Source organism: Tachyglossus aculeatus, chromosome 18 (assembly GCF_015852505.1).
Source record: "Tachyglossus aculeatus isolate mTacAcu1 chromosome 18, mTacAcu1.pri, whole genome shotgun sequence".
Classification (NCBI taxonomy): domain Eukaryota; kingdom Metazoa; phylum Chordata; class Mammalia; order Monotremata; family Tachyglossidae; genus Tachyglossus; species Tachyglossus aculeatus.
In genome coordinates, this window is record NC_052083.1 from 35114410 (window position 1) to 35139130 (window position 24721).

Genomic DNA, 24721 nt, shown 5'->3' on the forward strand with positions numbered 1-24721 from the left:
ACAGTATGGTGCTTGGTACCCTGTAAGTGCTTAATAGATATTATTAGTATTTCTGGATTTTCTCAGATCTGCTGTTTCAGCAATTCACCCACTACCCTAGGAAGCTCATATTGAAACTCGTCGTTCTACAACTACCAATCCATTTGTTTCTTTTCATTTGGGAAAGCTATCCTGATATTGTTAGTTATGGCTAATTAGGATTGAAAGGCTTGTGCAGAGAGGCTGCAAGGCTTATTTACCTTCCCAGTAACAGGCCACTAAGGGTGATAAAGTTCAGGGAACTAGGAGAGGCAATTTTCTAAATGACACCCCTCAGCACTCTGGAATAATTTCTTCACCTCAAATAGATGAGCAATATCTCACCCTGGCTGCATACAGGATCATGTCCATACTGAACTGGACAATGTTTTGCAAGTTCATTGAGGTTGAGGAACTGTTAAACAACATCTAAGTCAATCAAAACCACAGATAAGACAATGAAAGATGTATCTTTCATGGTTTCCTGGAGCATTACTTTCCTCTAGGGGTCTAGTTTTTAATACCTTGATAGATAAAAAAAGGTGAGAATGATAATAGCACTTCAAAGAGACATTTTGAAACAGGAAAAGGAGGGAAATATCAAGATAATGAGAATGTTTGCCTCAGTTCTCCAGGTAATTCAGGCTAAACTGGTTGTGCGTGGGGCTGGGGGGTGGCTGGGGGGATGTGCCCCGATTCATTTCACCGTGCTAGAGAGCCTGCACACATGGCCCACATTTGCTGGTCATACAGAGAGCTGATTGAAAAGGATTAGGCCTGGGCCTTTTTCTTGTATAATCATTCAGCTAACTCCCAACAGGTCAGTTCTGCATTTGGCGAGTGCAGGGTGGGGGGAAGAAGAGGAAGAGAAAGGCTATCCCACCAGCCCAGAAAATGCACCCAAAGTTTTAGAGGTCCACAAGTGTCCCAGACCCTGAACGGGCATTGATGCCTAACCTCCAAATAAGGCCCTTTCATGTCCCAAAGGCCTGATCACTCAGAACAATGGTGTGCCCCTGGGCATGTACACCCCACCCTCTGGAGGCTACCCCAAGACAACCATGTTGGGGTAATGTTACTAAGGCGAAATAAGCATAGAAGCCAACAGTTTTCAGTGGGACTTTCATCCTTGAGATAAAAATATCAGTTTAAGTTCTCGGAGTTATTGCTAGTCTAATCAAGGCTATGCAGCAGAGGTACCTAAGGGGACAGGATATGCTGACAGGTCCAGTTACAGTCATGTCAACCAGCTACTTTCACAGCCCTGATGTGAGGGGAGGTAGCGACAGCACACCAGAAGTATGGCTGGGTTCTGGTCCCAACTCTGCCACTACCTGCTGTGTACTTGAGCAAATCCCTTAACTTGTCTGGGCCTCAGTTTCTTCACCTGTCAATTCGGGATTAAATACCTGTTCTCCCTATTTATAAGCTGTCTGCCACATGTGGGATGGGGACTGTGTCTGATTTCATTTTCATGTATTTACCCCAGCGCTTAGTACAGCACTTGGTCCATAAAAAGTGCTTAGAAGAATATCATTATTATTTAGGATCCTGAATAGCCACCTTAGCCGAGGATCCTGCCTAAGACACAGGTGAAAAGTAACATCTTTCCCCAGATCTTGTCTAATGCTGTCGGTGGTCTCTAACCCATAGTGACTCCATGAATACATCCCTCCCAGAGCACCCCATCTCCATCTGCATCCTTCTGGCAGTGTATCCATAGAATTTGATTGGTAAAAATACAGAAGTGGTTTACCATTGCATTCTTCCACACAGTAAACTTGAATCCCTCCCCTCGACTCTCTCCCATGTCACTGCTGCCCAGCACAGGTGATTTTTGACTTGTAGCAGATTGTTTTCCACTCGCTAGCCACTGTCCAAGCTAGGAATGGAATGGGCATACCTCTCATCATCATCATCAATTGTATTTATTGAGCACTTACTGTGTGCAGAGCACTGTACTAAGCGCTTGGGAAGTACATGTTGGCAACATATAGAGACAGTCCCTACCCAACAGTGGGCTCACCGTCTAAAAGGGGGAGACAGAGAACAAAACCAAACATACTAACAGAATAAAATAAATAGAATAGATATGTACAAGTAAAATAGAGTAACAAATATGTACAAACATATATACATATAAATAGGTGCTGTGGGGAAGGGAAGGAGGTAAGATGGGGGGATGGAGAGGGGGACAAAGGGGAAAGGAAGGAAGGGGCTCAGTCTGGGAAGGCCTCCTGGAGTTGGTGAGCTCTCAGTAGGGCCTTGAAGGGCCTCTCCTTGACATGAGTAGGGCTGACTGGCTTCCCGGGTACAGGCAGTCAACCAATACTCACACCCCTGTACATGAAGAAGATTCAGTCTGATTTACTCAGTTTGGCCAGTTGTTTAAGGTTTTGGTACTAGGAAGCTGGAATCTTGGAAGAAAGAGCTACAATGAACAGAAAAGCGATTTTGAAAAATCAAATACAGAAGTCAGGGGACTAGAGTCAGTGCTCCCAGACGATCTCTATGGAGTCCTCTACACTGCTAGGTCATTGTGGGCAGGGAACGTGCCTGCTAACTCCACTGTATGGACTCTCCTAAGTGCTTACTATAGTGCTCTGCATATAGTACACATTCAAGAAATACCACTGACTGAAAGACGGGCACTAACCAGTCAGAGCAATCTTTGAAAGAAAACCATTTGATTAGAGTTGCAGGATCGGTGCCACAACGATGCAACCTGACTGGGAGCATGCTTCGTTTATTTTTAATAGTGTCGATGATGAGGAACAGCAAAGCCATCTGTTCAGGCAGCTGGGCCCCAGCACCAGACCCCTACCTGAGGAGACAAGTATCCCGAGGTTAGTCCTGTCTGGGCAATTAATAGAGAAAAAGCCTGATGCCCTCATGCAATAAATAACAAACCATCACAAGGCAGCACCTTTAACCCTGGAATCTTCCAAGCTTTTTATAAAAGCTAATTAAACTTCAGAGCCCCCAAGATGGTAAGAGATAACAGGGACCATCTCCCTTCAGTCCCCCACTGGAACGGAATGCAGCAGCTGCTGACCACTGCCCTACAGACCCAAAGCAGGAGAAGGAAGGGAGAAGAACATTGATTTCTACAGAAAAGGAAGAGTGTTCAAATAGGGCTCTAAAGAAAGGGAGCAAAAGGCAAGTGTGATCATGCAGTTGGAAATGTGGAAGACACACAAGAGCAGAAGTGTTTGGGGAAAGGGGTGAGAGGTTTTGGAGAATTTGCAGTCCAGATTTTGCCCTTCGCTTAAAAAACGGGACTTTCCTCACTGTTATCCAAGGCAGAAAGTGCTGGGGAGGTGGGAGGGGGAAGGTGTTTCTTCCGTCAGAAGTTAAGGTGAAGCAAAGACCGCTGCAGCTCTGAAAGATGCCAGAGGAAAGGTGGGTGAGGCAGATGTTCCTGTTCAGGAATGGTAACTTGGGTAAACATTCTGGCTCCTCCTTACTGTTCCTCAAGCATTACCAAAGCCATTATCTTGCAGGTGTTAGAGAACTAAACACTTCCATGTCTTAAACCACTTGGCCCATTATTTATATACATCATTCATACACAAGCACACACACTCACTTCATGCTACCGATTTAGGGGTTTAAGTGTTTTTAATTTTCAAACCCTTTCAAACAGACTTCTGCAGGGTGCCTTATTTCCACAATACTGTTATTTTTGTGTAGTTCTGCTACGAACCCAAAGTTTGGCTACACCCAGACCTCCGATCTTGGTGCCTGTGGATCACTCTGTCTTCAGATGGGACTTGAGGTTCAACTTTTGGGTTGCTCTTTTAAATGGTATTTGTTAAGTGCTTACTATGTTCTAGCTACTGTACTGAGCGCTGGTATAGATATAAGTTAATCATGTTGGACACAGTCTCGGTCCCACATGGGCTCACAGTCTTAAGCTTCATTTTTCAAGCAAGGTAACAGGCACACCGAAGTTACATAATATTAATAATAATGATGGCATTTACCCAAGGTCACACAGAAGACAAGTATTGGAGCAGGATTAGAACCCAGGATCTTCTGAATCCCAGGCCCATGCTCTATCTACTAGGCCATGTTGCTTCAGTAGTTGTACCTAACTATTGGCTCAGGAATCACTCCACAAGTTTGATTTCCCTTGCTTACTCAAAGACACTCACCTTCAGGGCTGCAGTCTCATCAGCAGCAGAAGCAACATCTTCAAACTTCTGTTATAGTTCTTCCTCTGTCTTTCAGTGGTATTTATTAGCCATTTACTGTGTGCCACAGCATTGTGCTCATTGCTGTGATAAATATAAAAGAATCATATTGGCTAGAATTCTTGTCCCAAACAGAATCTATGATCAATGCTTAGAACAGCACTGGCACATAATAAGTACTTAATTCCAAAATTATTATTAGTAAAGGATAGGGAGAACAGGCATTTTATCCCCATTTTATGGACGAGGAAACAGGCCCAGAGAGGTGACTTGCCCAAGGTCATAGGGAGGCCAGTGGTAGAGTTGGGATTAAACCTTGGGTTGCAACTCCCCAGTCCTATGCACTATCTACGAAGCAAAAATGCCTCCCGATTCCCAATACCTTGGTATTTATAGCCGTTACCTCTAACTTCGATTACACCATGGCCTAGTGGAAACGGCAGGGGCCTAGGAATCAGAGGACTTGGGTTCCAATCCCAGTTCAACCAGTTGCCTGCTAAGTGATCTTGGGCCAGTCACTTATCATCTCTCTGCCTCAGCTTCCCCATCTGTTCTCTCCCCGCTCTTAGACTGTGAGCCCTATGTGGGACAGAAACTATGTCTGATAGTATGGTAACTATCCCAGCACTTGTCTGGTCCTATGCTGTCGAGTCGTTTCCGACTCATAGCGACTCCACGGATACAACTCTCCCAGAACACCCCACCTCCATCTGCAATTGTTCAGGTAGTGTATTCATAGAGTTTTCTTGGTAAAAATATGAAAGTGGTTTACCACTGACTTCTTCCATGCAGTAAACTTGAGTCTCCGCCCTCGATACTCTCTCGTGTCGCTGCTGCCCAGCACAGGTGAGTATTGACTTGTAGCAGATGGCCTTCCACTTGCTAGCCACTGCCCAAGCTAGGAATGGATATGCCTCTGCTTGACTCACCCTCCCATAGCCGAGACTGGTAGAATACTGGAAACTCTCCAGATGCGAACCTGAGAGGGGCACCCCAGCACCTGGCACATAGAGAAAGCTTAACATCGTATTTTTTAAAAAATGATCCTTCATTATTTTTGCCTAATGGATACAATAACAGTACACCTGATCATAGAAAGTAGCGGTGACCAACCCACCTAGTGATCTCAAGATATTCTGGACTGACTCAAAGGTCTAAAAGCTCAATGAGGCTAGAACTGTGGAATGACTTGATGGTCTAGAAGCTCTCAATCCTCAGCTCCAAAGCAATCCAATTCCTGAGGTATCTGTCAGGGGTATCCCTAGGCCCAAGTGCTAACAGGCTCAGGGTAAGACTAGTTAATGGGGAGCACGAACCTCCAGAGTGGAAGAGGGCAAGGGAGGGAGCTTACTCCAGGTGGACAAGTGGGAGCCAAACAAGCTATTGGAAGGGAGCTTCTGACTCCATCCTTTCTCCTAACCCAGGAAGAAAAACCATGGATAGAGGAAGTGGAATAAGGGAATGTAAGACTGAAGGAGAGGTCGGTCCCTAGCTCTCTTCCTTCCATGACAACCAGAATGGTGCCAATTTAGGATTTTCTTAGCTGGTTCCGGTCAACGACGTATGCAATTGGGCCTTTCCCCGTGGGTGGGGTTAGATATTAGGATATGTTCATTAACTTGAATCTACCCCAGTGCTTCCAATAGTGTTTGGTACATAGTAAGTGCTTAACAAATACAGTAAAAAGTATTAAACGTGACCACTTGCGACTCCTGGGGTTGATCGAGACACCACGGAGCTAAATGCTTCCAGGGATCTTCCCCAGGCTCCTCCAGTTGCCAAAGCAGATGTTTCCTGTTAGTGCAGGAAAGGGCTTGGGATGTTTACTTTATTTATGTTTTATTTTTCTTTCAATAAAAATAAATTTAGCCCGTGCAGATGCACCACAACCTAGGATGACATTTCAGCTTTGCTTTGTTGCCAGGTTAATTACAAAATATGAGTCGGGCAGAGTGGCAGTGGAAAGGTGGAAAGATGAATGGAGGGAGGGTTATCGAGGTTAAGTTGAAAATACATTGAATTTTTACGGAACTTTTATGTTTTCCAAAGTGCTTGAACATTATAGGTCTCATTTTACCCTCAACTTACCATGAGGTAGTAGGAAGCAGGTATCATTATGCCTGTTTTACAGAGGAAGAAGCATGGCCTAGTAGAAAGAGAATAGGATTGGGTATCAGGAGACCTGAGTTTCTAGTTCCAGCTCTGCCACTCACTTAACCTCTCTGAACCTGTTTCCTCATCTGGAAAATGGGGATAAGCTATATCTGCTCCCCCGCCTCAGACTGTGAGCCCAGCGTGGAATGGGGACTGTGTCTGAACTGATTATCCTGTAACTATTCCAATTCTTAGTCCAGTGCCCAGCACACAGTAAAAAGTAATACGTTTAGTAGAATAAAACTCTAATAGAGTATAAGCTATGGAGTAAATTAGCACATTAAGAGCCAGAGAGGGTTAGTGACTTCCCTGAGATCCCACAGCAGGAAAATGACCCAAGTGGGCCTAGAACTCAGGACTCGTGATTTCCAGATCCTTGCTCTTTCTACTAGACCACGCTGCCTTTGTAGAAGGTTTCACGTTGGTTTGAATGATAACTTCACTCCAAAATACAAAAGAAAGCGGCAAACTCTTAGGCAATTCATTTTGATTAGCCTTGATGGGTTTCAAATTTACTGGGTCTGAGATATAACCCTCTGCATGTCTACCAACTCTGTTACATTGTACTCTGCTAAGCACTTAATACAATGCTCTGCACACAGTAAGGGCTCAATGATTATGACTGATTGTCTACACCGGTTATTCTCAATTTCCCCACGCCACCAAGACCACTATAGTTTAACCATTAAATACCATTAGGGAAAAATAACCCAGGATTTGTATTCCTTTAGCTTGATTTACAGCCAGTCCTTTTCACTTCCTTATTCTTCATCTCCCTCATCTGTAATGTGGAAGCAATGATCCTGGCTAAGCCCCAGCAACAGGAAAGGAAGGGAAAAGGGGGAGTGAGAAGAGAAAGGAGGAAGCACCCTAGGCCCTTGCTGACTTCTCATTCATCCCACAGATATCAGGCCTCTGCTCAAGCAGTGTGAAAAAATCCAAGTATGAAGACAGATACCCTCTAGGCAGCCTATGATAATCTACTGATGAAGCTTCAGTACAAATATTTTGAAATATGGGAAAAAAAACCCACTTTTTGAAAAGAGTACTCTCCAGCTCTTCCCACACCTCAGGCCACTGTTGGAGCAGGGATGACATAAGGGAGATTCCAATTCTCTCTTCCTTCTCGAGAGAGCCACCCATCCACCACTATCTTCTGGTCACTTGAATGCTTATCTGAGTGCTCCTCCATTAGAAGGAATGCTCTTTGAAGGCAGGGGGTGAGTCTTCTACTTTCCTCAAAAGCCCCCAAGGACCTAGAAGGCACTCAAAACTGACGACGGTGGTGGTGATGATAATTGCCTCCATATCACAAAACTTGGAACTGTGCACACTGAGGATGCATTCAGTGGGAAAGGGAACAGTTTAACAGGAATGGTAAGCATGGCTGGGTCCCAGACATATTTGAGCCATTTAAACATACATAAGTACTCACCCAACCAGGCTGGTAGTTGGGCTCCCAAAGCAGTGTAGGATGGAATGTGAATGAGGGTGAAACATCTGACAAAGTTAGCGAGGAGGGCAAGGGCCATATTAGGGGCCTGGTGGCACTTATTACTCCTCTAGCAGAACAGGAAATTAGGAGCAATTGTTCTAGTAAGATTAAGGGTTATATTTAGTATGTATGTTTGGTCTCTACGAAGCAGAATGGGGATCTTTCCCACAATCTACCTTCCATACAAGTCAGGGGCAGGTTCAGCACGGGAGCTGACTCTGAAGCAAGAAAAAAAGAGAGAGAGAGAAAGAGAGAGGGCGAGAGAGAGAGAGAGAGAGAGAGAGAAAGAAAGAGAGAAAGAAAGAAAGAAAGAAAGAGAGAGAAAGAGAGAAAGAAAGAGAAAGAGAGAAAGAGAGAGAGAAAGAAAGAGAGAAAGAGAGAAAGAAAGAAAGAGAAAGAAAGAGAGAAAGAAAGAAGAAAGGAAGGAAGGAAGGAAGGAAGGAAGGAAGGAAGGAAGGAAGGAAGGAAGGAAGGAAGGAAAGGAAAGGAAAGGGAAGGAAAGGAAAGGAAAGGAAAGGAAAGGAAAGGAAAGGAAAGGAAAGGAAAGGAAAGGAAAGGAAAGGAAAGGAAAGGAAAGGAAAGGTTTCTGTGGAAAAAGGCAGGGGGAGTTGGGACTAGAGAAGACTCACAGGAATACTGCTTTAGGACTGTCCGGCCCTACCCGGGTGCGATTTACCTAACCCCAGAAACAATATTGCAGCAATCCGGCCAGGATTCACTGAACTAAAACTTCCCGGAGTTCCAACTCACCCTGATCCTTGCCTATTTCCAATCACTCCATTTTGCAGCTTGGAGTGAGGGCTCTCCGAGGGGATGCAGCCAGAAACAGTGTGTGAGAGCAGCTGGGGCCAGGGGGAACGGACCTACAGGGGCTAAAATTTAAGGTAATTTGGGAGTAAGCCTTGCTTTCATGGATCTTCCTGCTTTCTTCCTCCCTCTGGTGAGGCACACACGGCCGGCTTTTAAATGGTTATGTTTATCATTGATATGGTGAAAGCCTAAATCGATGCCACTTTCTTTTATTGATCAGTTGAATCACGGAGGAAGATAAAAGGCCTGGCACTAGTACCAAGAGTCTGTGAAAATGTAACAGAACCTTCCTCTCAGTTCAACCAAAGTACATATTGTGATAAACAATATTCTGATGAGAAAGTAATATGGGATGCAGTTGAAACCAATTATATGTAATCTGTTCTTTATTCTCTCTGGGCAATCTTTATCCGCCCCCACCCCAAGTCACATAAATGCACCCACTTATGACTGACAGTCCTAAGAAACCAAAAGATGGATGCCAAAACCAAAGACAAAGGAATTCAGTTCAAGGGGGAAAATAAGAATAGGAAAGGGTAATATCTAGCGTTACAAAGAACTCTTCATGTGCATGTCTACCAACGTTACCAAATTCATCTTTCAATCAACCAACGGTATTTACCGAGTACTTACTGTGGGCGCAGCATTGTATTAAGTGCTCAGGAGCATACAACAGAGTGGGTAGACACATTCTTTGTCCACAAGGACCTTACAGTCTAGAGGGGGAAGGCAGACATTAACATAAATAAATTACAGATATATACATAAGTGCTGCAGGGCTGATCAGCTCCCCTTCCTCCCTTCAAGGCCCTGCTGAGAGCTCACCTTCTCCAGGAGGCCTTCCCAGACTGAGCCCCTTCTTTCCTCTCCCCCTCGTCCCCCTCTCCATCCCCCCGTCTTACCTCCTTCCCTTCCCCACAGCACCTGTATATATGTATATATGGTTGTACATATTTATTACTCTATTTATTTATTTATTTATTATTTTACTTGTACATTTCTATCCTACTTATTTTATTTTGTTGGTATGTTTGGTTCTGTTCTCTGTCTCCCCCTTTTAGACTGTGAGCCCACTGTTGGGTAGGGACTGTCTCTATGTGATGCCAACTTGTACTTCCCAAGCGCTTAGTACAGTGCTCTGCACATAGTAAGCGCTCAATAAATACGATTGATTGATTGATTGATTGTAATTCTGCTGCATGTTTTGTGGTTTCTGATAACGACACTTCATCCACAGCTCCTCTGACCCCTTTCTGTGGGCTTGCCTTGCTCTCAATGAGTTACGGTCTTCAGCATACCCATCTGCATTCAAATAAAGCTGTCCCAGGCAATCTTCCACCTTGTGGATAACCTTTATGGTCTTTATTTAGTGTCTTGTCCAAAGCATCAAACACGAGATGCAACTGCTCTAAGCATTTGTGCCCCTCAATCCAACCACCCGGCAGCTAGTTTGGCTGACAGAAGGAAGAGTAAGGTCCAGAAACAAAGCTGGATAGGTGCTTTGCCACTTCCTACCCACTCACCATTCTTCTCCAACAAGACTTCCCAATAACTGATACGTCTTCCAGAGCTCAAAATCCTCTGCGGATGAGCCTGTCACTGCCATTTCCCATATGGGGGAAACCCTGCCCTGAGAAATTGGGGCATTTGCTCAAGACCCTGGTGCAGGTCATCTGTTTGCTCCCAAGAAAATCCAACTCCCTGGGCCATTAGACCAGAGCGTCTCAGAGGGAACGAACTTGAGAGTAGCAAGCCCAGTGAGGCTGGCAATATGCTGTACAAAGTGAAGTGGACATCTGGCATTGCTTCGGGAACTGGAGTCATCAGAAAATAAATCAACCACCCAAAATGAACTTAAAATAAATATTACAATACAGAAAAGCATCAGGTCCTTAAGAGCTCTGCCCTCCTTGCTTTGGCCTTTCTTCTGAAAGGCCAAGTACGTAACACTATCAGACCTGACCCTACAGGTAAAACAGACAGATTGCTCACCTTCTGGAACTGAATGAATTCTTTCCACCAGCTAGTAAATTGTTGCCCTCCCATCTCACGTTCCTCACTCTGTGTTCTAGAAGCTGCCTGGATGGTAAAACTGCATCCCTCCTTCAGTGCTAGGCCCCCAGAAACCAACGTAACGCATCCAAAACACAACTCACCTTCCTACACAAACCCTTTACTCACTCTGATTTCCCCATTCATTTTAGACACCACCACCATCCTTTCTGCCTTACAAGCCCACAACCTCGGCATTGTCCTAAACTTATTTCTTGCATTCACGTATTCAATCTGTCTTCGGTTCTACCTTTGTGAAACCTCTGGAATCCACTTTTCCCTCTCCACCCAAACTACCACCATGCTGATCCAAGCATTTAATATTCCACCTTGACTACTGCATCAGCTTCATTGTTGACCTTCTTGCTTGTACCCACTCAAGTCCATCCTTCACTCTGCTGTCTGGATCATTTTTCTTTTAAAAAGTGCCCATATCTCCCACACTTCAAAATCCTCCACCATCCACCTCTGCATCAATCTCCTTATATTCAGCTCTAAAGCATTCACTCAACAAACTCTCCCTCTCTTACCTTTCCTCGCTGATCTGCCTACAATTCAGACTGCACACTTCACTTCTCTAACACCGACTTACTCTGTGCATCTTCATCTCTACTTCAGCCCCTTGTCTATGTCTTCCCTCTTGCCGGGCACTCCCTCCCACTTCATATCTGACGGAACACCACTCTCCCCACCTTCATAGCCCTCCTAAAATCACATTCTTTTAATGGCATTTAAGCCCTTACTATGTGCCATGTACCGTATACAGTACTGGGGTAGATAAAAGCTAATCAGTTTGAACGCAGTCCATGTCCCACATGGGGCTCAGTTTTCAACCCCAGGTAACTGAGGCACAGAGAAGTTAGATAACTTGCCTAAGGTCACACAGCAGATAAGTAGTGGAGTTGAGATTAGAACCCAGGTCCTTCTGACTCCCAAGCGCATGCTCTATCCACTAGGCCATGTTGGTCCTCCAAGAGGGCTGCACAACTAAGCTCTCATTTTCCCTACTTGCCCTTCCTTCTGCAGCACCTGTGCGCTTGAATCTGTGCACTTAACATTCACCCAACCCAACTTATGTATCTGGATAGTCTCCCATCTGTCTGTCTCTCCTCTAGATTTTAAGTTCCTCCTGGGCAGGGATCATATCTACCAACTCTACTGTACTATCCTCTCCTAAGCTCTTAATACAGTGCTCTGCACACCACAAGGGTTCAATAAATACCACTGATTGATTGAGTGAACTAGACATACCTTTACCCTTGCGCTCAGGGCCCTGAAAATTCATAGTTTTGAGGCTTCCAGGCACCCTTACCCATGGAAGTTCCCTGCAGTGGCCTGGCAATGCCAAACCCCCTGGGAGGAGGTATTGTCTTGTTTTATGCTGTCATCTCCTAACCATAGCGACTGCATGGATACATCCCTCCCAGAACACCCCACCTTCATCTGCAACCCTTCTGGTAGTGTAAACTTAGTTTTCTTGGTAAAAAGTGGTTTACCATTGTCTTCTTCTGTGCAGTAAACGTGAGTCTCCACCCTGGAATCTCTCCCATGCTGCTGCTGCTGCCCAGCACAGGTGAGTTTTGACTTGTAGCAGACTGCCTTCCACTCGCTAGCACTGTCCAAGCTAGGAATGGAATGGGTAGGCCTCTGCTTGACTCTCCCTCCCATAGCCGAGACTGGTAGAGTACTGGAAACTCCCCAGGTGTGATCCTGAGTGGGGAGGAGGTATTAGGGACTGTCTCTATATGTTGCCAACTTGTACTTCCCAAGCGCTTAGTACAGTGCTCTGCACACAGTAAGCGCTCAATAAATACGATTGACGATGAAATGCCTGTACAATGCTAATTTTTCCTCTTCTAAGCAGTCATGGCGAATATGGCACAGATGATATTTTTGAGTCCTGATTATATTACTATCTTGACTCCTTAAAGCAATTTCATTTTTCCAAAGTGTTTTCACATTACTTATCTCATTCTGGCCTCAGAACATCCCTGAGAGGCCAGGAGAAGCCAGTATACCATTTTGCAGGTAAGGAAACAGGTCCAGAAAGGTTACCTTCCTTGCCCAAAAATCACTCAGTGGGTCGGGGGCAGAACTGGGACTAGAACCCAGGTCTCTTGATTCCCAGACCTCTGCTCTTTCCTCTAGTCTTCTCATATACCATTATTAGTTCTCTATAAATCAGCTTTAAGGCTCAGAATCAGGTTAGTTAGCTACTTCACCAAGGTGAGGTTAGAACTGCTTTGAGATCCACCACTTGAAGGGCTAAGTGGACTTAAATGATCAAGCTTGACGTCCCAGAGACTTGACTGGCTACTCCAGATGAATTTTTTTTTTACATCACCAATAAGTTCCTAGCGCCTCTTTTCAAAATGCGCTATTACTCAATGAAGTCAAACCATCCAAAGAGAAACATGGGTGCTGTTGCAAAGCACCCACTGAATTAACTCCAGTCAATTCAGGAAAATGAATCTTTTTGCAGACTTCTTCCGATACTTCTTCTTCTGATGCTTCTTCCGATAGCTAAGCAAATTATTTCAAGTAGCATGTATCTTTCTGGCAGCAAGGCTTGGGAAGAAATGATCTTAAAAGCTATTCTTCTGGCAACAGGGGGCACAGGGGAAAAGATAAACCCATTTAAGAAATAAGCAAAGGAGAACAGATGAAAACTTTTGATATCACTCTCAAGTTGATAAGAAAACCAAGGGGCACTAAGCTAGTTGTATCTAGCAATCAGTTAGTTGAAAAGCAGTGTGGTCTGCTGGAAAGAGCACTGGCCTGGGACTCAAAAGCTCTGGGTTCTAATCCCAGCTTTACCTGGTCTGCTGTGTGATCTTGGGCAAGATTTGACAACTTCTCTGGGCCTCAGTTACCTCACTCGTAAAATGGGGGTAAAATCCTCCTTCTTCTGATTTAGACTAGGTGTTCTTGTAGGACAGGAACTGTGCCCAACCTGATTACCTTGGATCTACCCCAGCATTTAGTTCAGTGCCTGGCACATAGTAAGTGCTTAAATACCATAAAAAAAAATTGTATCTGAGGAATTCCCTGAAAGGAAGAATTCAAGTCCTGGGACAAGGTTCTTGTACGGAGCACACTCATTCACTCCTCTTCCTGGATCCACACTACCAACTCCCTGGATACACCACATTTTTTAGACTGTGAGCCCACTGTTGGGTAGGGACTGTCTCTATATGTTGCCAATTTGTACTTCCCAAGCGCTTAGTACAGTGCTCTGCACATAGTAAGTCCTCAATAAATACAATTGATGATGATGATGATCAGTTTGCTACATACCAATCATGTTCCCCATACTACCTATGTCTTCCTGTCTTCCTTCCCACATTGGATTGAAAAAGTCACCAAGGTCAATAACCACATCTTCTACCTTTATTGTATTCTCCTATACATCTAGTACATTGTGCAGCACCCAGGTGTTCAAGACATACTACTGAATGAACAAATGTTAGGCAGCAATACCGAGCAAGCCCACAATATGAAAATAAAATCCCTTTTAGATGTATGTAAATGCACAGATGTACCTATTGCATAGATAGCTAATGACCATTTTAGCAAGTTAAACAGCTCTTGACTTCAGTTTCTGGACTCAGGCCACAAAGCCCTGCTACCGTCTTTAAGTGTCTACTGTGTGCTAGACACTGTACTTACTAAGAACTGGGAAGAAGTACACTGATTTGATAGAGACATAATCCCCGGCACTCAAAGGGCTCACAACCTAAGAGTAAGTGGGGTGGAGAATATTGGGGAACGAAAATATGAAGGACAAGGCTGATGACCAATACAACAGGAGCAGCAGGGCTACAGGCTCAAGGTTCTGACCAAATCACACAAGTCACGGCTGAAGGGACGGTGGTAACCTTCCCAATGTTTTATAAATTGAGACAGGACTCATGCTGCCATGACTTGAACCTTTCCCAGACTAAAATATGGGCCAATGAGAGTCCCGCTGTGGGGAACAGGGGTCATCTTTCTCACACATTAGGCCCTGGGGGTCAGGAGAAAGGGGAGAAGAAGCATGGCCTAGTGGATAGAGCACGGACCTGAGTCAGAACGACCTGAGTTCCAGTCCCCGCTCTGCCAATTGTCTGCTGTGTGGCTTTAAGCAGGTCACTTCACTTCTCTGTGCCTCAATTCCCTATCTGTAAAATGGGGAATAAGACTGCGAGCCCCATGTGAGCCAGGGAATGTATCCAACCTGATAAGCTTGTATTGACTCCCGCGCTTAGTACAGTGCCTGGTACATAGAAGGCACTCAATAAATACCATATTAAAAAAAAAGTGAAGGGGATCATGCTGCTGCTGCTGCTGTTTGTGTCCAATGATTCCCCTGCTCCTCTCAATGAGAAACATTTAATAATACTAATAATAATAATGACATTTGTTAAGCGCTTACTATGTGCAAAGCACTGTTCTAAGCGCTGGGGAGGATACAAGGTGATCAGGTTGTCCCACTTGGGGCTCACAGTCTTAATCCCCATTTTACAGATGAGGTAACTGAGACCCAGAGAAGTGAAGTGACTTGCCCAAAGTCACACAGCTGACAATTGGCGGAGCCGGGATTTGAACCCATGACCTCTGACTCCAAAGCCCAGGCTCGTTCCAATGAGCCACGCTGCTTCTCACAAGATTTAATGTAGATTTAATGAAATCTACCAACGCTTTGTGGAGTTGTGCTGAACCCCTTTTCAGAATATTTATTACCATCAAGAGCTAAATACATATTGAATTGCTGGCTCAGACCACTAACTCACTTAACACCCATTATCCAAACAAACAGTGCCCAAGTCTCTGGATCAGATTCAGGCGGGTGAGCAGGAAATCATTATTTGAATTGTAGTCATTTCTTCATTTGTTTCACTTAAGGTATCAGCATCTGAGAGCTTGGGAAAACATGTCAGGAGACTATATACCAGGTGGCTTTTTTCCTGTCCCAGAGCCACTGAAATAAATTCAGGAATGTGAAAATGTGTTACTGTCATTCTGGGCTCCTCACTTCTCCCCACAAAGCCGGGCTTTGTGGCCTGAGTCCAGAAACTGAAGTCAAGAGCTGCTTAACTTGACTAATACTGAATCCAGTTCCTGTTGAGTTTTTTAAACAGGACAAAGACTCTGACCTAAAGTATTATACTTTCCCAAGCGTGTAGTAAGTGCTGTGCACATAGTAAGCACTTAATACAATTGAATGAATGAATCCTAGCTCTGTCCTCCTTGGTCTGGGCTTCAGGCTTACACTGCACAAATTCAGGTCCTGAAAGAGATGATAAAGCATATAGTTTGTCCTCAAACAAGCAGTGAGCTACTTAGGGAAAGCAAAAAGACTGGGCTAGGGAAGTGGAGTCACCCTGCCCCTGTCCTCCCAAACACTTGTTAAGCCTCTGGTACCAATGGAAATTACATCCTCCCCTTCTTGCTCCCTCCTTCCTTTCTCCTCCCACAGCCAGGCTCTGAACTGGAAATCAATAGTTTGGGGATATTTTAAAAGGAAAAGAAAAACTGGACAAATGTCTCAAGATCCACAACTTTTGCATAAAATCATGGTTGTGCCAAGATTTTGTGAGTGTGTGTGCGGGTAGACACACACACACACAAGTTCCTACGCATAATTATGGACTGCATGAAACTATCTTTAGAGATAATGTGGGGCCAAATCCCATGCTACCTGGCTCCTACTGCAATTACATAAACCAATTTTAATAACACATTGAAAAAGTTGGGTCAGAGAACTGCCAGTGTAAATTAATCCATGGGCAAGCTAAAATCTCTTTGTGTTTTGACTTTTCCATCAGAAACATAGAGGTGGCATATTCTTAGGGTCACCAGGGCTAAGGAGCTCCACCAGCTTCACATCCGTCAAATAAGCAAAAATCAACCACCACACCAAAAATGGTGGTACCTGCACAGTTGGTCCAAATAAGGCATTCCCTGCACTGTCTTAATTGTAAAACTGTTTGTCCACTTATTTAGTGAAGGACATAGTCCTGACTGATCTGTTGCTAGCCTCTGTACCTGTCAATGGCACATACCTCCCCACTCACCCACAGCACCATTCCACCCATGCAGCTATTTAAGTATTTGAGTTCGTCATCTTTCAGTCGTTACCATCAGTTCCAATGTGATGGGTCCGATTGAGCTGCAGTGATTCAAGGTGATGTCAGATGATAAATACTAATGCACAGTCTAGGTGTGTGTGTGTGTGCGCAAGAAGACATACACATACACTAGACTGTAAGCTTGTTGTGTGCAGGGAATGTGCCTGTTTACTATTATATTGTACTCTCCCAAGAGTACAGTGCTCTGTACACAGCAAACACTCAATAAGACTGAACACACACACACACACCATATAGGTTCCTATGCATCATTATGGATTCCACAAAGCAATCTTTAGGAATTACGTGTTGTACCTAAGTTCCACTGACAGCCGCATACACGCGTAGTTGCCTCCTGAACCAGCCAGGCAACACATGGCTGTTAACTCAGGAAGCTGGAATGTAGTTTCTTAGTCCTGGAACACTGAGACCGACAGTCTCTGAGGAATAAATACCAAGGGGACCCTCGGGTCTCATAGAGGAGGATTAAGTCTGCAGACACCCAACAACAGAGACTGCATCTTCTCAAACAGCCTGCCAACTTGGTAGCAGGTGGACAGTTGGAAAGCATTATAAAACCTGCTATGCCCAAGTAGCGTCTTAACATTTAATCTTCTGCTATGTCCAAGTAGCTTCTTAACATTTAATCCTAAAAGGAACATGGCTCTGATATTGGGATCAATGTAACACTTGGAAAGGAGCCAGGGTGCTGGGAAAGTAGAGGTAGATTGTCTCCCCCTTTTAAACTGTGAGCCCACTGTTGGGTAGGGACTGTCTCTATATGTTGCCACCTTGTACTTCCCAAGCACTCAGTACAGTGCTCTGCACACAGTAAGAGCTCAATAAATATGATTGATGATGATGATGATGATGAAAAACAATTAGCGTTTGATTCCAATCACCCCCACCTTACATCAAGGTCACAGTTGTATTTGACATGCACAGGGTCTGAAAAGTGGAATCGTCATCCAGAAATGGAACGCTCTTCGTAAGGTTCTAATCCCCACAATTTCTCCTAGACTTTCTGCAAAACCCAAGGACCACGAGGAACCTATACCTAGGCCCCGAGGGTCTCAAGTCCTCCCAGTTTCTTTATCTTGCTACCCCTTCACTCCCCCGCCCCCCACTCACCTATGACACTCACCACGTGGGATGTTTCAAGGAATCCCTGCCTCTCACTCCGCAGCCTTAACCACAGCAAGATCCTGATCACGTCTACCGTAAGTCCGCTGCGTAAACCCCAATCCAGAGTTTTCCTTCTTCCTGATGTGAGCCCTTCTTGCTAACCAGTCCTTAGGAGCAATTGCCACAAGTGTAAATAGGCTACCTCTATCCAGCTAGGCCTTCTTTCCTGGTGGTTCTTGTGTCTAAGTGTTTAGCCTGCCTATTTGCAGTTCGACTAATGCCTCTCATATCCTAAACCGGGTCTGCTCCTCGGCGGCTCTATCAAATCCTTATCTTTTCCTTCCCCAGCGAGCCAGGGGAGGGCACTAGAAACTTGATCTGGAGACTTTCCCTCATGTCACTGCAGCTTAGCCATTCCAGAAGGAACAGAGAAGGGCATTCCTGCAGACTTTCCCCATGGCAAAGAACAAAAACATTACTTTCCACCTCTCTTGTGGGGCTACCACCCATTTCAGAAGGAACAGAGAAGGGCATTCCTGCAGACTTTCCCCATGGCAAAGAACAAAAACATTACTTTCCACCTCTCTTGTGGGGCTACCACCCATTTCAGAAGGAACAGAGAAGGGCATTCCTGCAGACTTTCCCCATGGCAAAGAACAAAAACATTACTTTCCACCTCTCTTGTGGGGCTACCACCCATTTCAGAAGGAACAGAGAAGGGCATTCCTGCAGACTTTCCCCATGGCAAAGAACAAAAACATTACTTTCCACCTCTCTTGTGGGGCTACCACCCATTTCAGAAGGAACAGAGAAGGGCATTCCTGCAGACTTTCCCCATGGCAAAGAACAAAAACATCACTTTCCACCTCTCTTGTGGGGCTACCACCCATTTCAGAAGGAACAGAGAAGGGCATTCCTGCAGACTTTCCCCATGGCAAAGAACAAAAACATCACTTTCCACCTCTCTTGTGGGGCTACCACCCATTTCAGAAGGAACAGAGAAGGGCATTCCTGCAGACTTTCCCCATGGCAAAGAACAAAAACATCACTTTCCACCTCTCTTGTGGGGCTACCACCCACTTCAGAAGGAAGAGAGAAGGGCATTCCTGCAGACTTTCCCCATGGCAAAGAACAAAAACATTACTTTCCACCTCTCCTGGGGGGCTACCACCCACTTCAGAAGGAACAGAGAAGGGCATTCCAGCAGACTTTCCCCATGGCAAGGAACAAAAGCATTACTTTCCACCTCTCTTGTGGGGCTACCACCCGGATGGGTAGGATCATCGTCATAATAGAATACGCCGAGTGCTTATTTTGTGGTAAGCACTGGGGTAGGTATGGAATAATCAAATCAGACTCTGTCCCTAGCCCACTTGGGGCTCAGGGTGTAAGGGAGTTGGAAAGGTTCCAGCAAGCTGCCTTTAAAAATGAAACTGCATTTTTGTTCTAATCAATCAATCAATCGAATTTATTGAGCGCTTACTGTGTGCAGAGCACTGTACTAACAGCTTGGGAAGTACGAGTTGGCAACATATAGAGACAGTCCCTACCCAACAGTGGGCTCACAGTTTACATAAGCATGATAGCCCACAAGTGGGCTGGAATGGTCTGAGCTTCAAGGCTACCAACTGATGGGAACAAGAATTCACAATTATTCTGATTAAAAGCCACTGACTTCAAACATTTTTTTTTTTTTTTACAAAAAGATTCAAAGAGGCGGGAGCGAGGGCCGGCTGTTGGTGTGAACATGATTGGGTTTACGACAAACCCCACATCCAGGCAACCCACAAAGTTGAATGCAGTGGTAGCAGCAGCAGAGATGATTCTCCCGTGATTCTTCCAGTCCTTATCCCAGGATGCAAGATAGGGTTCCCAGACCCAAAAGGCGCATTTGTAAACCAAAGTACTCACTCAAGAATGCATGGAATGACAAAAAATGACACTGTGCCTGCTCGACCTAAACCAGAATTCAGCCAATTATTGCCCCAGAAAAAAAAAAAATCCAGGGAACTGTCCCGCATTTTTTTTTAACTGCTGTTGGATACACCTACAGTGAGTGGCACAGAGTTCTTCAGAGAAGAAACACTATATAAATGCCTGCTGAATAATTGTCCCTGTGGAGGGCGGGGGTGACTATGCCAGAGAAAAATCAGCAGAGGATAGGAGAGGTGACAGAGACACTTTCCAACCTCATGTGATGAGCACGGAACAAGCATAAACTCTCTCTGCACTCCTGGGGGCTCTTGAGTGCATCACTGCACAGGCTGTTGCATGGCACTAAGTGAGCCCCCAGGGATCTAATCCAAGTAAAATTCATTATTTTATTGTGCCAATTCCAGGGCATAGTAAGCTTCTTGCCAGTCCTCTATCCAACATGCTAAGGAGGTGGCACTCTGGTCTGAAAAACACTTGTATGAAGAAAGGGGGGTTAAATGACCTAAGTTCCCATGTCAGAGGTACAGCAAAAGAAAAAAAAAAGCCTCAGCAAAGAATTTATGAACTGAAAGTATTTACTTTTTAGGCTACGTAAACTAATCAAAATGGCCCATCATTTGACTAAAACACCCCAAAATACACTGGTGTGTTTGATCATGAGGGTGAGATATTTTCAGTGACTCAATATGTCTGGTTCTAGAAGCCCTTTAGGGATGTGAGCAATATTGGACTTAACTCCTATACTGTCATAGGTTTGGGGAAAAAAAAAAATCAACCACTCAACTGCCAGGCCCATTACTCAGGCTAAACTATAACTTCCCTGCCTCGTGATAAAAATGACGACAAAAATCCTTCTGGAAAAGTTCTTCTGGAAGAGTTCTTGCACTGATCTTGCTGGTCAAACCTTAAAGTTCCCAGTAAATTGTTGGAGGATTTGGTTGTACTTAATAGAGATGCTTTAAAAACAGGTTCTTCCCTCTCTTTCTGGAAGTGCTTGGCTGATTTAAAATGCGAGTACCTAGAGAACGGGGACTATCATGCCTATTTGTTCTATTCAAGCACATTGTGTGTGCTTAAAAAATGACAACCAAGCAAAGGGAGACTTTTAGATGTGGGACTCTGTCTCCAAGAAGATTTTGGAAGGTTCTGCTAAACATTCATTATCAACAGCCTCAATAGATCCGTTACGGTAGCAGCACTTTACTAGGCACTTGGTAATGTATGAGAGGCGGAAGAGGCACAGTCGCTGCCCCAACAGAACACAGACTCCTCACATCCAAAGATAAATCACATCCTCTGAGAGGGCTTTATCAGCACCTCTGAGTTCATTTGTGGCAGGATGATGGGATTGGAACAGTGGAGGAGGAAAGGAGACCAAGGACCAGTCCCTCTAAACCAGTTATCAACTGGAAAAGATTTGTTTATCTTAGCCAGTTTTCTTTTTTTCCCCAGGTCTGTCTTCCTCCCCATTTACAGGGCGGGCCCCTTCCGGAACAATGTCTGAATCCATTTGCATGTGTTCTTTCCATCCCGACACACATCGTAAGCACTTAATACACATTATTGCTTTGTGGCCACCAGCTCTCAAGGATTCAGGAGCAGAGACTTCAGTCTACGAGCCCTGTTTCCCATTTCCACTCCTCCCTTCTGCTGCCCAGTGGGTGATCACTTCACTTGTTCATTAGCATCTCCAGAGCACATGGGGCAGGGAGAGAAGGTGAAACTCAAGTAGTGCATTTTGCTTCTTGTCAACAGGCCTGATGACAGGGGGCAGGGAGGAGGTGGGGGGAGCACAGAGAAAGAAAAAGGAGAAACTAGGTGAGACAGGGAGGGGGCCTGAAGGGCAAAGCTGAACTCTCTCGTCTTGCAAATTCTTAAGATGCTTTTCTCCTTGCCTTACCTCCTTTTTTTTCCTCCCCCTTCACTCTCAAGGCTCTACTGCCCTTGCATCCCTCAGACTTTGAGGTGACCGGAGAGCTCAGGGTGACTCCTGGCCTGGGTCCGATACCCCCTCCTCCTATTCCCGGGAGCGCTGAGTACTGGGGAGAGTTGTAGCTAGTGGACCGGTCCTTGCACTACCGAGAAGGGTGGGAGAACATGGAACACCGTCTGCTTCCTTCCCCTAGGAAGTGGATGCCTCATAATTCTCCAGGATCAACCCCTATGCTAGTGGGCACTACAAAACTTGGTGACTGCATGTGGCTACCAACGGGAATCTGAGAAACTCTGTACCACAGTCTGTCTCCCAGTCTGTTTCTCTGGATGAAACTTGACATCCATCCATGTTGCTTCAAGTTCAGAAGCATTACAGCCTAGTGGAAAGAGCATGGGTTCTAATCCCCAATCTGCCACTTTGCTGTGGGACCTTGAGCAAGTCGCTTAACTTCTCTGTACCTCAGTTACGTCATCTGTAAAGTAGGAATTAAGACTGTGAGCCCAATGTGGGACATGGACTGTGTCCAATCTGATTATCTTGTATCTACTCCAGTGCTTAGTGTTCCATAAAAAAAATCCTAATGCTTTGTGACATACCATCTAACCTCCCTAACTTTCCTCTGCAGTAAGTTAATTCAATCGTATTTATTGAGCGCTGTGTGCAGAGCACTGTACTAAGCACTTGGGAAGTATAAGTTGGCAACATATAGAGACGATTCCTACGCAACAGCGGGCTCAAAGTCTAGAAGGGGGAGACAGACAACAAAACAAAACATATTAACAAAATAAAATAGAATAAATATGTACAAGTAAAATAAATAAATACAGCAATACGTACAAACATATATACATATATACAGGTGCTGTGGGGAGGGGAAGGAGGTAAGGTGGGGGGGATGTGGAGGAGGGGGAGAGGAAGGAGGGGGCTCAGTCTGGGAAGGCCTCCTGGAGGAGGTGAGCTCTCAGTAGGGCTTTGAAGGGAGGAAGAGAGCTAGCTTGGCAGATGTGCAGAGGGAATGGGGGCATTCCAGGCCAGGGGGAAGACGTGGGCCAGGGGTCGACGGCGGGACAGGAGAGAACGAGGCACAGTGAGGAGATTAGCGGCAGAGGAGCGGAGAGTGCGGGCTGGGCTGGAGAAGGAGAGAAGGGAGGTGAGGTAGGAGGAGGCAAGGTGATGGAGAGTCTTGAAGCCGAGGGTGAGGAGTTTGTGCCTGATGATTAAGTTAATGATTATAGGCTGTGGTCCAAGACCCAGGCAGCCTAAATATACCACCCTGATAGGTTTAGCACTTCATTTTTTCCAAAGCACTTGCACATTCATTCCTGGGAGGCATCCCACCCAAATCCCTGGAAGGTATAGAGTGGGTTGTGCAGGCAGGCAGGCACGCGTTACTATTTCCATATTTACAGATGAGGAAACTAAGGTCCAGAATCCAGGACATCGAATTACACTAGATGACCCCCTCCCCTCCTCCTCCCAGCCCCAAGACTTCCAGACTGGGAAAAATACATAAATATTCTTGAATGTAGCTGAGGTAGCAGGCTTTCTGGGGGTCGGGAAGTGGGGAGGAGAGGGACTAGCAATACTAATAGAATTTAAAAGGGGAAGACAAAAAACACTAGTACAATATCATCTTAAAATCAAGAGAAGCTGGACTCTCTCCAGTACACAAACTGAACATGACAGAATGTGCTTCAAGGAGTGCTCAGAGTTCAGCTATTAAGATTTTTTTTAACCATTTCTTGGGTCGTAATTTAGAACAAATATTCACTCTTCTCTTGAAAATGATAATGTTCCAAATGTCTTTCTAACAGACTGCAGACTCCCTCAGTGTTTTCCAAACCTCAGCTGCTACCTGCTTTAAAATTTACTATATAAAAAGTTATGCCCTTCCTACTCCCAATACAGAACTGTTGCCCATGGTTACCAGGCAGCGTGGGGATGAAGAGAGGTGGGAAGAGAGAGAAGGGTCTTTTTTCACAGCTACTCATTTCAGATTCATAATCCGAATGAGAGTGCTGTAATAAACCTATTTAGCTTAAAATAACAAACTCAACACAAATTTACTGTTTTACGATTGCCACGATTCCAAGAAAACACACACACACACGCACACACTGACTAAAACTTTTCTTCGTTTAAGTTAATCTATTCCTGGGTAACAAGCATCCTTCTGTCAGTCACTGAATTCCTACTTCATCCGTGAACATTTATGTTGGTCACAGGAAAAATTGCAGATTCTCAGTCTCTCTTTAGTTCACTGTTCGGATTTCCTGGGACTGGGAATGTATGGGGGAACTAAGCCTATTTCAGTAGGCAGGGCAACCCATGCCCTTAACTGAGGGATTAAGGGTACAATAGGAGTTGGTCATAGCGTGGCTCAGTGGTAAGAGCACGGGCTTTGGAGCCAGAGGTCATGGGTTCAAATCCCGCCTCCGCCACATCTGCTGTGTGACCTTGGGCAAGTCACTTAAATTCTCTGAGCCTCAGTTACCTCATCTGTAAAATGGGGATTGACTGTGAGCCCCACGTGGGACAACCTGATCGCCTTGTATTCCCCCAGCGCTTAGAACAGTGCTTTGCACATAGTAAGCGCTTAACAAATGCTATTATTATTATTATTATTATTATTATTATTATTATTATTATTATCATCAGGCCAAGAATCCAACCAACCCAGTACTGTCCCTGTTCACCCCTACCTTTGCCTCTCCCAATCTGCTTCTCTAACTGGGTGATCCCTGACACACGCCCTAATGCTTCAAGACATACCACCTACCCTCCCTAACTTTCCCCTCTTGTAAGTAAATTATTACAGGCTGTTGTCCATGAATTTATTCAAACCCCTCTTGGTCCCGCTGGTATTTTCAGCCACTCCACAGTACAATAC

General features: G+C 45.0%; 2 non-coding genes across 2 annotated transcripts; both read right to left on the reverse strand.

Moving 5' to 3' along the window:
• Window positions 1-5070: 5070 nt before the first annotated feature.
• Window positions 5071-5203, reverse strand: LOC119940458. Its single transcript, XR_005454934.1, has one exon. It is a non-coding gene; the product is annotated as a small nucleolar RNA SNORA7 (small nucleolar RNA).
• Window positions 5204-12308: 7105 nt separating this feature from the next.
• Window positions 12309-12445, reverse strand: LOC119940538. The gene has a single exon (XR_005455011.1). It is a non-coding gene; the product is annotated as a small nucleolar RNA SNORA7 (small nucleolar RNA).
• Between the last annotated feature and the right edge of the window lie 12276 nt (window positions 12446-24721).